The sequence below is a fragment of the Tupaia chinensis genome, unplaced genomic scaffold (genome assembly GCF_000334495.1).
Source record: "Tupaia chinensis unplaced genomic scaffold, TupChi_1.0 Scaffold000355_1, whole genome shotgun sequence".
Lineage (NCBI taxonomy): Eukaryota > Metazoa > Chordata > Mammalia > Scandentia > Tupaiidae > Tupaia > Tupaia belangeri.
Genome location: NW_006159850.1, coordinates 8,907,532 through 8,925,164, shown reverse-complemented (window position 1 = coordinate 8,925,164; position 17,633 = coordinate 8,907,532). Strand labels below are relative to the sequence as shown.

The following is a 17,633-nucleotide window of genomic DNA, read 5'->3' as shown; positions in this document are numbered from 1 at the left end:
TGGAGTTTTAAATATTACTATTTTGAAAGCTTATATGTTTTTCCATCACAAAGGTCATCACCCTAAGACCCAAGAAATCCACTTCTAGAGATACTCCCCATGGAAATGGTTGTCTGTTCATCAAAAACCATATACAATAATCTGCCATGGGGACAGCCTCCAAAGGGCAATGCCCTCAGTCCAACAATGCTGCGTGGGATGCTTCCTGTGCAGTACGATAGAGCAATGCCTGTGAGCGTGCAGTAACGAGATGCACCTGTGTGGATGAATTTCAATGTCAAGAGAAAGAAGGAAACCAATAGCAAAAGGTACTTCACTTTTGGTTCCATTATAATAAAATTCAAAACCAAACTTGGCAAAATCAACCTGCTCTGTCTCTTGATCCAGAACATATAAGATGCACTGATATTATTAAAATTCATCGAATTGCTCACTTGTGATGCGAGCACTTTTCTGTATGCGTGTTACACTTCAGTTGCAGTTTTAATGAAAAATTATCTTGTTAGTAAAATACAAATCGTGGTGAGTAGAGTGAGGGCACAAATATCGTCCATAATCTGACCACCACTAACAATGACCATTGTGCACACTTACGTTTCTATCATCCAAGTCTGTGACGTTTACTTTTTAATGCATATACATATAATCACATTATTTCAGTTGCTGCGTGATAGTAAATAAAGTGACATGCACTAATAGTTGATCTTTTTTTCTTATTGTTGGGCTTCTCTATCACTGCTAATGGAAATGTTGAATACTGCTGCAATGGACAGCTTTTTCTTGCAAGAAACTTTCTGGATTAACATTACTTCTTCAACTTAGAGTCCTCAGAAATGGAATTACGGGCTTAATTGGTATGCATTTTAGGTGCTATTTATAAACAGTCAATACCTGTTTCAATTTGGATTAGAGTAAGAATAAATTGGGACTTCTCTCAGGATAATTACCCTTGTTTTGTCCCATAGAATAAAATTTTCCCTTTGCCAAGAGTCATAGCTTTTAAAAAATCAGATTCAGTTTGCAACAAAGTTAATCTATTGGTGATGATTTTAAGATAATTTGAGTAAGATCCTCTCTGGATCACAGATGCTGGCATAGAAAGTTCTTTCATCTCAGTGATGGTAAAGAGTTCTCATTTTGTCTGTCAAGTCCAATGGATTGGTTGTGTCTTCCTGAACAATTGTGTTGAGAAGAACTCTGAGTGTCATGATCTATTAGTAATGCCTGCTATGATGCTGACATGGGAGCACTAGGATATGGGTTGTATATATATCTGCCCTCTTCTGCAGTAGAATGACAATCTACTTTGCTGATATTGTGTTGTCACTGCATTTACATATTTGTGTTTTTATTTATGCTGGAGGGTGCTTGCACATAATAGAAATAGAGAGAGAATGTGAGTGACAGAGAGAGAAAAAGTGTTACCCTATGGGGTGTGGTCACACAACAATCTTTTGTTTCATTCAGGATTTTTGGCATGCATGCACATGGGTGGGTTATGTCTTCTCTGATACAGCAGCTAAATTTTATCAAGTAATAGTATTTTTTTTAAGATTTTTTGCCACAGGGTATGTGCACTCACCATAGAGGCACAGAGAGAGTGAGAGAGAGAGAGAGAGAGAGAGAGGTGAGAAATTATCCCCCCAGGGTAGATGGTCATACTGAAATCTCTCTGGAATCTCTTCTCCTATGTCTTCTTGGGATTTGAGCATGCACATGCACATGACTGGCATGATTCTCAAGCTGCTGGATCCGGGACTTGGACCATCTCTAGTCATATGGAAATCTAATCCTTAACCATCACACCACCTGCTGGGCTCAGTATTTTTTACTTGTTTGTTTATTTTTGAGTGGTTTTGCTATAAGACATGTGTGCTCGCAAGAAAGAGAGACAGAGAGAGAGAAAAAGAAAGAAATCCCCCCCCCGGGGGGGGAATGGCGACAATACAATCCCTTCTCCTCCATTCTCCTCTCGGGAACTTAGGCACACATGCACAGGTACCCAGCGTGAGTTTAAGCCACCAAGTCCGGAACTCCAACCATAGTCGACTACATGGGAGTCCAGTGACACAGCCATTATGCCAACTGCTGGTCCCAGGGCCCAGTGTCTTTTTACGAAGAGGATTATTTATTGTGGACTTAAGGAAAAGATCGCTTTGAATAAGGGAACCTATTTAATGCCAGGGACTGAGTCTTGTCTGTAACTCTCTGCTTTAGTCTTTGAGGAGAAGGAGGGACATTCTTGGGTTTGAATATATGTGAGTACAGATAACTATAGCTAAAATCTAACTGTTTTGAGTTATAAAACTTGGCACTTGAGGAAGCTTTGGTCCTATCAGGTGGAAGGTATCTCACTGAGGACTGAGTGAATGGCAAGGACCAGTTTTTCTGAGCCTGGAGCCCCCACTTGGACAGTCTGAGTCCATAGTGGAGCAGTTTATGATATCTCCAAGATTGTGGGCAAAGCCAAAAGATAAATAACACACAGCTCTATTCCCAGATCTAGGGAGCATGTGCACTCTCTTCTTGGGGAATTAGGTGGTTTGTCATCCAGCCCCAACTGTACTGTACTTTTCAGGTAGAAGTCTCTTTGACCCAGCCACACACTTTATTTTCTTCTCCATCATTGGGTTTAGTCATGGCTCACATCTCTTCAATCCTCAGTTGCATGATGGCTAAATGCTACTTGGATTTTTCCAGTAGGGCTCCATTTGAAACTCTATGGGATGCATATTAATCATAATAGCTACTTAATGACAGTAATCTTGTTTCCTTATCTTTAAGACAGAATAAACTACCTACCTCAAGCATAGTTGTGAACATCAAGAGGTGTGATCATTATAACAGTATTAATGGTAATAATAGTGGCACACACTGAAGCTTCTTCGGTGCCAGGAATCATGCTAAACATAATCATTTAATAATACAGTGTGAGAGAGGCATTATTTTCTTTATTGATCAGAGGATGAAACAGAAGCTCAGAAAGGTTCGTTTTTTCATGGTGACCTGGCCTGCTTCGCTTCAGCCTCTGTGATGTATTCTTCCTGTTATCATTATCTTTAGCATTGTGCCTAGGACAGAATAAATGCTCAATAAATGACCTCTTACATGGATTAGTAGTACCACTGCTCCAGACATTACTCTCAATAGCATCAACCCCATTGGACAGATAAGGAGATTGAGGCTAAAGCCCCCAAACTAATAGATGGCAGAGGAACGTTTTGATTTCAGTGTGAAGTCATACACCTACCAGAAATTGGCTCTACAGCACTTCTGAGACCTTGATTCTTTCATCATAGTGGGTGACCTCATAGAGGCATACCTCAGGTTGCCTGCCAAGTCTGGAGGGGCTAGCAATGGCCTTAAGACTGGCAATCATTCTAGTCTTCCTTGCCTTGGAATTGGATAGGAAGGCTCTGTGGATGGAGTCTTTCCTCAAAGGAACCAGAGCTGCACCCCTGAAGTACTCTGGCCTTAAGGACTGACAGGGCTACCCCTGCTCTGGCCTCCCTGGACAGAATGCAGGGCACATGTGCATGTTAACCTTTGCATTCATTAGCAGCAGCTGCAGCTAGAGATCAATGATAAGAAGAAATTGTGTACATTCGACCGCATGGGCCTGCCCTCCCTACGAATCATGTGACTTCCTATTAACGGTATCTCTCGTCTTACCAAACCGATATTTCCTGTAAAGGGTTTAGACTAATTGTGGTTTTAACAAGGGTCACATTATGCATTTCTGTGAGAGTGAACAGCCATAGGTCAGACAGTCAGACGGTCAGTCTGGAAAACAGATCCATACTCCGAATCTTTAAGGCTGATGCGAAGCCCAGATAAATGTGTTTGTGATGTGGAAGTTACCCTGGGAAATATAATGAGAGGAAAATGAACTCAAGAGAGGAAGGACTGCTTGGCTAAAGAGGATTCCTAAAAGATGGCCCTATGTGTTTTTTGGTGATTATTTGGGCAAGCAACCTATGAAAGAAACCTAGGTTTCTAGATTAGAAACCCTAGACTCTGGTAGATGAGGCTCCTGCCATCCTCCGCCCTGGAAAAGTAGGCAGGTTTTGATGGCTGTCCTCCGTCTGGGGTGGGGGGTTCCCAGGCTCCACCTTGGTGGTCACAGTACAGTGATGTAACCACAGTCTTCTCTTGGAGGGATTCCGTCTCTGCTTCCCTCTTTCTCAACAGCTCAGCATTGCAATCACTGAGCTCTTGACAAAGGCAGCAGCTGCCTTGGAGAATGCACTTGTTCTGATTGGCTTGTTACTCCACAGAATGGATGTGCTGTGATTGAACTCAGAGCTCATGAACTCAGCCTGTGCCTTGAAAAACAAAATGAAGATGCGAGCGAGGTTTGAACTTCCTCGCTTAACCCACATCTGGCTCAACAGCCCCCTTTTCCTGTTGAGACGTCAACTGTGATATGACAGGGCACCATTTATCACTTAGACATCCTCCGCTGCTTCCCTTTCCTTTACCCTGTCTCTTCCACTTACTCTAGGTCAAACTAAGACATTTCTTACAGGGGAGCTTTCAACTTGGGTGACACTTTCCTGATTCTGAATCTTGTTCCAAAATGCCACAAGCAAAGTCTCCAGCCTAGAATATCAACATGTCAGAGGGTTTTCTTTTTCTTTTTTTTTTTTTTTTAGACACAACTCAATCATTTTCTTCTAGCTTGTCTAATAATTTCATCTGGTAAATTAGTGTCTAATTCTACAAAGGAAATGCAAAACAACCAGTATCCAGCATTAAAATTCTCCTCCCTCACCTCGTTTGACTGATACATAGGCGTACAGTTTATATCTCCGATGGGACTTCCTGCAAGGATGGAAATATTCCACATCTGTGCTAACACGGACACAAGTGGCTACTGAGCAATTGAAAGGTGGCTGTTTCAACCGAGGAATTCGATTTTAGCACATGTAAGGTTTTTTTTCTTTTAAGTTTTTTGCCAGGAATTAAATTTTATGTGTACTTTAATGAATTTAAATTTACAATGAAATGCAGCCATACTCCATATAAATAACATACACTGGAGAGTGGTAGACATCGTCTGATGATGAGCCGTCCTGTTGATGAGAAGGTGGTCACGATACAAAACCGGAATTAGCCATTCGACTGTTTCCTTCGGCTCTAGCACTAGTGATAGCTCGTGGTGACACATAACTTTACTTTGGTGAACCGGAACGTATCTAAGAAAAGCTGCCAATGGAGAAACGGCTAACTTCATCAAATGGTGCACTTATGTTGAGATCTGGAGTAAGGCAGTTAGATTGCAGCATGGGGTCCTCCTGGGGGTCCTGTCTCTTTGTCTGTTTCTCTCTCTCTCAGCATCTGTTACCCCTGGTAAGAATAACTAAATAAACAAAGGAATAATTAAATTAACTTTAAAAATGAAAAGAAAGAGATGTCAAAAGACATCAGCCGGTTTGGAGCTATGTAAACGTATTCAAGGAGGTGTTGCACTTTTTCTATTTTGAGAGATGTTTCAGCAGGTACACCACAGAACTCAGTATTTGGGCTGGTTCTCTTGGAGACATCCTTACTTTCAAGAAAGACTTAGAGATGTGTGTGTTAAATCTGCAGTTGGTATGAGGACAATGAGAAAGCTAGATGACGTATCGGGTTTCCAAAGGATTTTCACAGTTTAGAGGGATGCGCTAGTCATCGAGATGAAATGCATTAGATATATATGTCAAATTCTGCGTTTAGATTAAAAATCCTTTTTCAAAAATACAAGATAGATTTCTGCCTGAAAAGCCTTTCATGTGAAGAAGCCCCCCAGGCATGAGTTACCCCCAAGGGTAACAGCAATGGACACATTTCACCAAATCTCTGGCTAATTTAGGCCCAGACAAGGGAGAGAATTTCCTTCTGGGTTGTACAATCCACATGAGGATGTCTAGAGTAGGAAGAGAGTCAGGAAAGGATTCTCTCTAAGCATCATTTGCAAAGATTGAGGAGGTCCAACTGGGAGAAATGAGAATCCAGGAGCTATGTAAGCACTGTCTTTCAATTTATGAGGATCTTTCATGTAGAAGGGACGTGGCTGAGCCAGCCCATGGCCTGGCAATTAAGGGAGCCAGATCCCATATGCTTGACCTCAGTTAGAATCCCAGCTCTAGGAAAACATGCCAGGCGCATGCATGTGTATGCACAAGATCCTGGCAGGATGGAGCCATGGAGATGGGATCGTAATGTAACCACATCCATTGCAGGGTGCTTTCACCCTTTCTTTCCATCTGTCTCTCTGTGACGACAGCACCTGCTCTCTGCACTAAAAACAACAACAGCAATAAATCAGAGGGACTTGGTCACAGAGCAATACTTTTTTTAGAGAGGTTTTTTTTTGTTTGTTTGTTTTTTTTCTATAGAGCGCATGTACTTGCCAGAGAGACAGAGAAAGGCAGAGAGACAGAAAGTGAGAAATCACCTCCCAGAGGGGATGGCCATGAACCAATCCTTTCTCCATTCTCCTCTCAGGATTTGGGCGCACACGCACATAAGCCTGGTGTGAGTTTTAAGCATCAGGGTCTGGGACTCGAATAGCGGTTGACTACAAGGGAGTCCAGCAACATAACCATTATGCAAATGCAAATCCTTCTACTCTACCCCAGAACCACTGAATCAGATCCATTAGAGTTAGAGCCCAGCAAGCAGGGTTCTGACCAAGCCATCCTATGATTCTGGTGCCCACTAATGTTTGAGAGTCACTGTTTTAAGGTGTTCCTTGAATTCTCTCTCATTGGCAAAACTTCAGATTCCTCTCCAGCTAGAGATTCTGCCTAAGATTCTGTGAGAGTGAAGTGAGAAGAAATTGCAAGAGGGCCCCTTCCCAAGAGAAGGGACACTTGTGTAAGGATCTCAATTTTCACTGTAAAGATTCTGGAAAGCAGAGGTAGACCTTCACGTAGATGCTCAATGGTAGATAGCTTCTATTGAGGAAAGAAAGCATAAACTGACCATGAAAGGTTTTTGACTGCAGTGTGGTGGGTGGGCTTCTCACTGAGCTCCAAGTGCCCATCACTGGAAGAAAAGAAATGGAAGATATTTTGGAGCAGAAAGTCCTGCATCAGGAAGTATTAGTCAAAGGAAGCTGAGATTTTTCTTTTCCCTTGCACATTTTCTGTCTAAAATGATGACTTCCCTCACTCTCAGTCTCTTCACAGCTACAAAGTGATTCCTTCATATCTATCCATCCATATCATCTCCTTCCAGTAAGCAAAGGTGAGCCCCAGAGTTTTAGAAATCAAATCCTTTGAAGAGAAATGTTGGGTACTCTAGAGTATCCCCTAGCAATTTAGGGTCAAATTCCAACTTGGAAGTTGGTTTTAGAAACAGAACTTTTGCTTCTTTGAACCAACTTTAATTTTCCAATTTTCTACTTTGTTTCTTCCTCGGCAGTTGAAGATGGACTTGGAGCCCTAAACTGTGTGCCTAATGCTGGCTGCTGGATTTCTCTTTCTGGTTAATGTCATTGAGAGAGGCAATGTGAGGCCATTGGTTAAAGAGTTTTACCTCAGCCTGGCCCCTGGCTATATGATTTGAGAAGTTACTTCTGATTGCTTTGACATCCTCACCTATAAAATGGGGAGAATAAAACAAGTCAATGCAATATTAGACAACTATTATCATCTTGAAAGGGACATGGATGCAAATGTATATAAACCCAGCCTCTCCTCTTCCCTCACCTTCCCAGGAGACTATGTTTCAGATGTTTTGCTGAGAGTAGAGTTGCAGAATTGAAGAAAACAAGGCTAAGTTTGATGTAAAGAGAAATGGAGTTAGTACAGAACATTACAGATCAGAAGGCAGGAAAGAGGATGAAGAGGTGGGCAAGTGTTTGCAGAGAAACAGAGCAGGAGGGCAAGAGGAATTAGAAGCAGCTGGCATGACAAGGGAGCTTTACGAAAACTTTTTTTTTTCTTTTTTAAGAGAGATTTTTGCTATAGGGCATGTGTGCTTTCCAGAAAGACAGAGAGACAGAAAGTGAGAAAATCATCCCCTGGGGGGTATGGCCATGCCACAATCCCTTCTTCTCCATTCTCCTCTTAGGATTTTGGGCATGCTTGCACACGTACCCTGCATGTTTTAAGCTGCCATTTGCTGGTCCTGGGAAAGCTTTTGGTTGTTAATAGAGCCTGTTAGGAAGTTTGTTGTGTGGTCTTTAAAGTAATTCCTGAGTTTCCTCTGTCAGTGACTTCAGTCAAGACTTAATTTACCACTCAAGTATTTTGTGGTCAGGTGCATTTGCTGTTGTTGTTGTTTATTTTTTGCATTGGATCCTGGCCTGAAAACACAGGGGCTGGTAGGCCCAGATGAAAAATGACCTTTTTATTTATTGATAAGGTTAATTCAACTTTTGTAAACCTGTCCTGTTTACAGTTGTCTGAAGTCACCTTGTTCCCATTGTCCATCTTTCCAACTTTCAGCAATAAATATGAGCCAACTGTAAGACTGTATTTGAGCACCTTCTCATTCAGGGTTGAGCAGTTGTTCACCCATGACAGAGGCTTCTGCAAGCCAGCTACAAAGCTGGTCCCATGATCCACAGTGGGGCAGAAGAACTATCTGTGAACACGCTGCAATCATTTAAACAACATGGTCTTGCCATAGGCTGCTGGGAACACCCCGTGGAGACATGATCAGCAAAGGTCTACAGAGAATAGTTATAACCAAAGACTGAGGGAGGATTTCGCATGTACCTGCCTAGAAAGATTGCTAGACAGAGGTGGGATTTTTTCAATACTCCATCCAAAAGCATTTACTCTAATAAATATACTGAGATGAAATAATAATCATGTCACCAGTGCATAAGAAGGATAATAAGATATTAATATACAGCCCAAATAAATTCAGCTCCCTTTGGGAGAAATAGCTAACTTGCCAATATGTATGAATCAATTTAACTGATAAAGGAAACAGAGTTGTTCATTGGGTTATACCGAGAATAGTGATTAACAGACTGCCAATTCTAATAGAATGTGGTCTCTGCCCAAGTAAAGGTTTAAAATTCATTTCATTTTTATGCATATAATTCTTTTTTTTTCAATTTTGAACTCTGTATGTTTTCTCGTAAGAAAAAAAAGAGAGAGAGAGAGAGAGAAAAGGATTGAAAGTGAAATGAAAAAGTCCAACCTTCCCTTTTAACACATGCAGGCTCGTACCTAGTCTTACTGTGAGATTATACTTGGCATATTGTGTTTTTAACTTGTTTTCTCACATCCATTGGTTTGTTAATGGCTGTTTCCTGAGCACCTACTAGGCATCTGGCACATTATTAGGTCCTGAGAGACGGAAATAATAAACCTGCTCTCGGTATTTAGCTTTTTGGGGGGCATTGGAGGAGGTAATCAAGTAGATAAACATATACACATATATCATTTATACTGTATAAGTTATATAACCACAGATTATGAAATGTGATGATGGAAAAAGGAGGAAGGGGAAACAAAATAATGACAAGGAAATATTAAGTAAGGAGGTCATAACCACCTCTCTGAGAAGGTAACAGAGAATGAGATCAAATGGATAAGTCACAAGGCATCGACAGAGCCAAAAGAAGACAATATTTCTTTTTTTTTTTTTTCTTTAGAGGTTTTGCTATGGGGCACGGGCACTGGCCAGAAAGACAGAGAGATACAGAGAGACAGGAAGCAAGAAATCACCCCCCAGGGGGGATGGCCATGCTGCAATCCCTTCTCCTCCATTCTCCTCTCAGGATCTTGGGCATGCATGCACATGCGCCCGACATAAGTTTAAGCCACCCTATCCTGGAATCAAACTGCGGTCCACTACATAAGAGTCCAGCAACATAGCCATTATGCTAACTGCTGGTCTCAAGAAGACAGTATTTTGTCAGAGAGCTTATGATACACTATTATACTTATTTTTATAGATAATTTATATTATAAATTATTGTAATAAACTACTATAAATCTCAGCCTGGTTTGGTTGAGATCATAAACTTTATCAGGCAGAAGAAGACACTGAGGCCCAGAGAGCTGAGGGATTTTTTTCAATGTCATACACGTACTACAGTAAGAACGAATCTATCTTTCAAATTGGGTTCATGTTTACTCATTGAGCTACTCAACAATTTAGTTATTTTCCAAGGCATCAAATGTAAATTTTTCCAGAGTCAATTATTTGCTCAAAAAGTCACACCTGTTGAATTGGGTTTCGTTATTTTTTATCTTTCACTTAAGTAAGTACATTCTCCACTGATCACTCTGGAAGCCAGTGGCACACAGCAATGGCACAAATTGCTCTTCTCTGTGACCCATTGAACAAAGGAACCCTCCATGAATGGGTCCTGGATGCTACTAAGCACATGGCATTCGGTTGTTTATTCACATCTCTGCCCATTGAACCCTTTCCGTAAGCATGTCTAAGAGATAGAAAGCCACTTTAATGCACACAGGGCCAAGGGAGGCTCTGGTTTTGATATCTATTTATATCCAGACTAGCTAGATGGAAATCCATCCTAAGGTCCCAACAGCCTCTACTAAGAAGAAAAACAAAACCCATCAGGTCAAAGTATGAGTCCCAGTGGGAAGTTATTAGTGTCATCCTGGTATTACTCCAAGTCTGGTCCATCATCATACGTGAACGGTCAATGCATGTTGGTAAAGACAAAGGCGACCAGTGCACTTCACTCTGAGACTGTGCGTGGACCCACACAATCCTTATCATGGGATGCAATAATGAGTACTTATTGATCACCTGTAAATGTCCAGACCTTTAAGCAGGGCACTATGTTTAAATAGGAAAAAGAGAACAAACTGAATTCTAATCTCTATATCAAGATCTTTGAAATTCTTTCTTAATACTTGCTAGTTACTAGCAACTCTAGCAACTTTAATGAAACCAAATATTTAAGAATAGTGAAGAATTAGAGAAGACTCATGGCCAGATCATGGCACAGCAGTGACACAACTGGACGCACAGCGGAAGGTGCTGGGTTTGCATCCGGAGGCCTCCCTGTGCATGCTGGCCATGTGTATGCGTGCCTGTGAGCTGGGTTGGCTGAGTCAAGCAGAGGATCATGTCATGAAGACTCTGTTGGGGGCCCCTGTCTCTTTCTTTCTTTCGTTCAAAATTAATAAATAAATCTACTTTTTATAAAAGAATTAGAGAGGACTACTTTTATCAGGTAAGGATGCCAATGAAAAAATTTAGGACATTTCTTTTTATTTTTGAGTTTATGTATTTATTAGGAGAGAGAGAGAAAAAGACCAGTACCTCTAACAGAGTCTCTCCCACACCACGGTCCTCTCCCCAGCCTTCCCTGCCAGCCAGAGTCCTGAGCACTTATGTGTGCACCCAGCATGTTCGGTCGACCCTGGAACTAAACTCCCTACCTCCCACATGGCTTCCAGCTGGCAGGACTCTGTATAGTCGTGGTGCCACTGAGGCCAGGCCAGGCAATTTTGTATTAACTAAATTCCTTGAGGGCAGAAGTTTTATTCAGTGACTTCCCAAACAGTAGAGTGTACAGTAGGTTATACATAAGTAATAAATAGTAACAATTTCTCTATGAATGGGCAAAAGCACGCCAAGCTTGTAGCTGTGGTAAGATTCTCATCTCAAACCTTCCCTGAGTTTTGCTAAGGAATCCATTTCAGACTCGGTGCTACATTACTGGGTCCAGTCTCTTAGTTTCACTTACTTTTCCTTTCTCAATGCTTATGTGGTACAGAAGATATATGAAGAATTAAAATAAATAAAAGCATGCTTATGCTCATTTATAATGCATTACAACTCAGCTATAGATATTTGTCCCAGTTATGTATGCTGGTCTGGCCTGTAGTTAAATAGCATGAATTTTATAAGCTTTGTAGCAAGTTCATATTTCCTGGCTGTTACGATTTCTACATTATAATAAAACTAAGTCATGAATACATTTCAAAAGTCAAATGTGAGCCTGGATGGTGGCACGGCAGTACGTGCAACGCCCCGTGAGGCTGATCCACATGTGAAGGTTCCCAGTGCAAGTTCAGAGACCTCCTTGAGTACACCCAGTACATGTGTGTCATGCTCCAGGGCTGGCTGACGGCTGAGGGTAGATCATGGCATCAAAACCCTGGTAGGGAAGCTGTCTCTCTCTCTCACATATGCAAGTGCTCATGGAAGTAATCAATAAATAAACCTTCAAAAGAATGCCAGGCTAGCCAGTGGCATTGTGGTTAAGGCAGCTGGACCCCACATGGCCCCACAAATTCTCATTTTAACTTCCTTTCTTTTTCTGCAAGAGCAGTAGTTTGTTACAGACTCACATCTGTGGCATGTGAGTATCTTTAGCACTGAGTTCAGATGCCCAGCACTATTCTAATCCACACATAGTAATTTTTAACTCAAGTGCTATTCCTATATGTTTTTAAGTCGTTTTTTTTTTTTTTTTTTTTTTTTTTAGGATACAGAATACCAAATGTCTTCCTTTTTCTTCTTCTTCTTTTTTTTTTTTTTGTATTAATTCCACAGGGTGCATGTGTGCACATGAGAGAGAAAGAGAGAGAGAAAGCAAAAGCACTCTCCAACAGGCTCTGTTAACACTACAATAATTTTTCTTCTATTTTGCTCTCATTTTCAAGATCCTGAGCATCTGTGCAAATGCTCAGCGTGTTTTTCAAGCCAGCAGAGCCTGGACTGGAACCCCGGTCTGCTGTGAAGGACCTAGTTTCTTCTGTGCAGTGCGTAATGCATTGTGTTATGGGGCAGGCCTTAGAGGTCTGCTCTTAGATGAGTATCTTAGAGTGGAGAGTTCTCAGAGCGAATGTGCTCACCGCCATCCACAGCCCCCAGAATACCTCTTTAACACATAGAGGCCATTCTGCCACTTCTGTTCCCCCTTAAATGTCTATTAAATGTATTAAAACCAAAGCGACCAACAAACAACTATGGGCAAGCTGCTTATCAGAACGGAGCTCTCTCCACATAAGTCTTCATTTGTTTGGTTTTTCTTTATCTCTTGCCAAGAAACTACAGTCAATAAAATGACATGAAAATAAGCAATTTCCAATTGATTGAAATTTGCTGATCTCTACAGGACACAAACACCTATTTGAAAATTCGCCAGCACCAAGGTATTAGCATCTTCTACACGTGTTCTCATGGAGCGGTGGGATCCGTCCACTTTATAGGTGAGAATACTGAGGCCCAGAGACGTTAAAACTACTACTTAGCAATTCTCAACCAATTAGTCATCATGCCAAAAGTAGGTAAGCTTGACTTGCAGTTCACGCTATGTCCAAGGCCTGTGCTAGAGAATAGGTTTTTTGTTTTGTTTGTAGTTTTTGTTCTGTTTTATTCACATTGCCTTATCATTATGGTCCTGCAAGGAGACCCTTACACTCTGAGTGTCCAGAGTGAGGGCTACGAGTCTATTTCAGAAACAATAATTTACTGTCCCATCTAAGGCTGTGGCACTTGTCTGATTGAAAGGGCACGGACTGGACAAGCAAACACTTGAGTGGACACAATCAACAGCTTGCTAATGTCCTTTGTTAAAGCAGTCGGTGTCTAGACTCCATTCAGGGGGAAGATGGGACCCTTGGGGGGTCTCTCTCACTTGCTTTTCTTTTGCATTTGCCTGTATCTCAGCTCAAAGAGATCAACACTTTTTTTTTAAGTTTGTGAAAACCATACTTGTTCCCATACTTGTTCGCTGTGTTTGTCGTCCAATCTTTACATCATTTTTCTTGTTATTTTTTTTCCCAGAAAAAATCTTTATTTGTCTGCTGAGTGATGTCTTCAAGTATGCATACATGCATGCCCATGCCTGATCATGTGTGTTGGTGGCTGTGTATGAGAGGGTGTCCCCAAGTCTGGGGGTGACACTGTAGGATCTGAAGCATTAAATGGCCTTGGCAAATTCGAATGCTTTCCTTGAAAGCTGGGTTTACTTGGGCAATATTGCTTTTCTCCCCGGTTACCCCTGACCTCCCGTATTACTGTCTGTGGATTATTTTTTTTTACCGAGGGAGATACTTAGGCATGGGCTGGAGGAGATAAGTGATATGGTCAAATCACGACTGCCAAGGCTTGAAATTCCTGACCACGTTAATAGCTCTGGCTGACCTCTAAATGAAACGCCACCTTTGGTTATTAACATGTCTCTCTCTACTTTTATGATTTTTCGGAACATAATTTGTCACAGTTTTTATCTGCACAGAGCAAGCTTTAAGCTTTTAAAAATGTGAGTTATCTTTTTACAACTGCTAACAATTACACATCACGGAACAGGCTGCTCTGAAAACCAATTATGAAAAACCCGGCATGGAGCGCGCAGGCAGCTCTGGAGTGCGCGTCTGCCACTCTGAATTATGGATTTCTGAACCCTGCCATGGAGCTGCTGGGCTCAGCCACCGGGAACCAGATGCAGAGCTTGGAAACAGCTCGTGAGATCCTGGAGATGAGCTGGGGGCAGAGAAATTAGCTGTCCTTGTTCTGCACGATAATCTGACACCGGTCACGGTGCGGTTCCAGGTTGGAACTTGTGGCTGCAGGTCGTCTCTGCACGACAGGATCTGCTCACACCCAGGGTCCCACGCTGTCACTCCAAGGCCATCTGCTTGCCCTGAGATGCTTATTGGGGTTTCTGAGCTACCATCTCTCGGCCCTCGAGTGCTGGATTTATTTCAGGACAAAAGTGTCCGAAGCACTGTCCTGGCTTCCCACGCGTTGCTGCAACTCGCCTCTCCTGGTGCTCTCGTGTGTGGGTTAACATCACGTGTCACCAGTGCACACAGGGCTTGGCTCCAGACTCTGCTGCCAGACAGCCTGGGTCTGAATTCCGGCTCAGTGCGCTGAGGCTGTGTGCACACTGCAGAACCTCCGTGTGCCTCAGTTTCCTTATCTATAAAATGGGGTTAATAATGATGCGTCCCTAAGGGGTGACTGGAGAGTTAAATAAGCAATCCAAAGCCCTTAGGGGAAGGTGGTTATTTTATCATGCCAGTTGTCTTACTTGCATTTTTGTCCCTAGACACTAACACAGAGCTGAGGGGTGTGCAGTTTGAAGTACCAGAGACATGAAGGACCAACAGACTCCAGCGAGTATTTCCTTGCTCTTTCCTTAGGTAAAGGCTTTAGTTCATGGCAGTCGTTGAGATTATAGTGAAGAGCTGGCAGGAAGTAGAGTAAAAACTCGGAGCAGACTTCTCAAATACATACTTAAAAGACGCACCTGTGGTTAGACCACCAAGAAAAGTAGAGCGAGTAAAATGGGGGCGCCCTGGATAAGGGCTCCCTCAGCCCCCGAGCACAGGGCCCCTCCGAGGACGCCTCCCGTGAGACCTAGGTGAACTTCGACGTCCAGGGGGTGCTTGGTGAGGGGGAGCGGAAGGATGAAGTAGAGAAACAGTGGCTTCCTTATTGCTAGAGCCTTCTGTCTGCTCCCACCGGGGCTGATGGCAAAGCCCATGTGACCTCCACTCCTAGGAACGAGGCAAGGGAGAGACAGAGGGGGGACGGTGCAGGGCTGGGGTGGGGGAGAAGGAGAAAGAGGAGAAGGAGAAGGACAAGGGACCAGAGGGTGGAGGTAGAAAGTGACACATCTGAAAGGCAGACCCACATGGGAAGGTTCTATGTTCTGGAAGCTCCCTGAGAGCACTGGGCACCCATGCACCCATGACGTGGGGCTGGTGAAGGCTGGGTGTGGACTGTGGCATCAGGGTCCTATGGGGGTGCTAGGCGCTGTCCCTCTCTGTCTGTCTCTCTTGCTCATGGAAGAAATAAGTAAGTAAACTTTTTAAAAAGTGAGGAGAGGGGTCTGTTAGATGGCATAGTGGTCATGTTGCCAGACTCCCACATGACTGACTGAGGTTTGAGTCCCAGATCTGGTGACTTGAAAGTCACTCCGGGTGCACTTTCATGCATGCCTAAGATCCCAGGAGGAGAACGGAGAAGGGATTGAGGTGTGGCCATTTCCCCTCAGGGGGTGATTTCTCACTGTCTCTCTCTGTTTCTCTGGTGAGTGCACGTGCCCTATAGCAAAAATCTCTCTAAAAAATGAGAAGGAAGAGAAGAAAGAAGAGGAGAAACAGGAAAGGATGAAAGAAAGGGAAGAGAACAAATTTGAGTAAGAGAGAGGGAGGAGGGAAGCACATGCCCACCCACCTCTAATGGGCCATAGGCTTTCAGATAAGCTCTCTCTCTCTCGTTAAATTTTTGCAATCGGGTTTGTTCTCCAGCCAGAAACAGAGAGAGGGTAAGTGAAAAATCACCCCTATTCCTCTCCTCCCCAGGACAGGAGGATAGCCATATTGCAATCCTATCTCCTCATTCTCCTTTAGGGATTTGGGGCACACACACACACAAACCTGGTGTATCCTTAAAGCCACCAGGTCCAGGACTTGAACCAGATCAGTCATGTGGGACCTAGTACCTTAACCCTCATGCCACCTGCTGCCATATATATTATATTATTGAAGTCATGTCCCCAGCTGAAACAGCACCTATAGTGTTAGCCAATGAGGCTTTTGCACATGAGGTAGGATTAGAATTTGGTGGGAGGAAGCTCACCTGGGGCGAGCCTGAAAACCACCCAAGTGGCTCTGCTAAGTAGGTGCCACAGCTGGCACCAAGCCCTAGTCCACCTAGCTGTCTTCAGAGCTCATCGCCTTCAGCACTTGGCGACCTAAGATGCCAACGCAGCCTCCTAGGGCCTAACTTAGGAGGTGCTCCTTGAAAAACCATTGGCATGTAGCCCATGGTTGGGGGCTCTCTGCTTCCCCCACAGCTGAGTACATGGAGATGCCCCAATAATGGAGGACTCATTCTGGGCCTTGCCAACTCCTGCCTCCTTCTTAAAAGAGCACTTATAACACTCTCTTCCAGGAAGTGATTTTTTTTTTCTCTTTCCAGGTCCACTGTCTGCCTCAGCCCCAGGGGTAAAACATTCCCTTTGCTCCCGTCTCCCTGGCAGGAAATCTATGCAGAAAGGATGTTGATTATCCTCTTCAGCACTTATTTCCTTTACATTATTTTGATTCCGTTATTTCTCATTATACTCTCAATATGTTTTGGCAGCCTGGGTCTGCAGATGGGAAAAACGAGGCTTCCACAGTCCTTGGGCTGTCCCTTCAGACCTCAATCCAGAATGCTTTCTCTGGGGATGGGCGATTCCCTTGCAAGGGCGGGACAGAAGGCCTGAATTATTTTGTGTGGTTGGCAAACACCCAGGCCTGGCTGGGGTTATGAAGCAGCAGGACTCATGGACAAGGGTTGCAGAGGCTGGGAGATTGGGCCCACTCTGCCTCATTTAATTGAGTTAGATCCTTGTCCCAGAATATTACCGAATGGAGGGGACAATGCAAGAAAACCACAGGTTTGTCCTCTGCGATTTTGTTCCCCAATGAACCTTCTGCCCAAGTCCTTTGTGCTAGTCTTTCCAGGTGACTATCCCCTCCTAGCTCTTAGGGAATGTGACTCAGCTCCAGCCTTGGGGTTCAGACAGCCACAGTCATACCAGCTCCCTCCTCTCCATTCTGGGGAAGTAGATCAAAGGGTTATTATCCTAGACCAAGAATTATTCTGTGACCCAGGGCATGGCTGCCTGCACAGCCAACTCCCCTCTCTTGTAGCTATCTGAACCAGGACATTAAAAGCCTAGTGTTTGATGTAAT

At 43.3% G+C, this 17,633-nt stretch overlaps 1 long non-coding RNA gene across 2 annotated transcripts; it reads left to right on the top strand.

Annotated features, from left to right (window-relative positions):
• The first annotated feature begins 3,376 nt into the window (after positions 1–3,376).
• LOC102490900 (uncharacterized) lies at positions 3,377–15,157 on the top strand. 2 transcript variants are annotated; one of them, XR_335189.1, is made up of 4 exons: positions 3,377–3,656; positions 4,795–4,928; positions 13,055–13,148; positions 14,993–15,157. It is a non-coding gene; the product is annotated as an uncharacterized LOC102490900 (long non-coding RNA). The 2 variants fall into 2 exon arrangements; XR_335188.1 differs by lacking the exon at positions 4,795–4,928.
• The last annotated feature ends 2,476 nt before the right edge of the window (positions 15,158–17,633 follow it).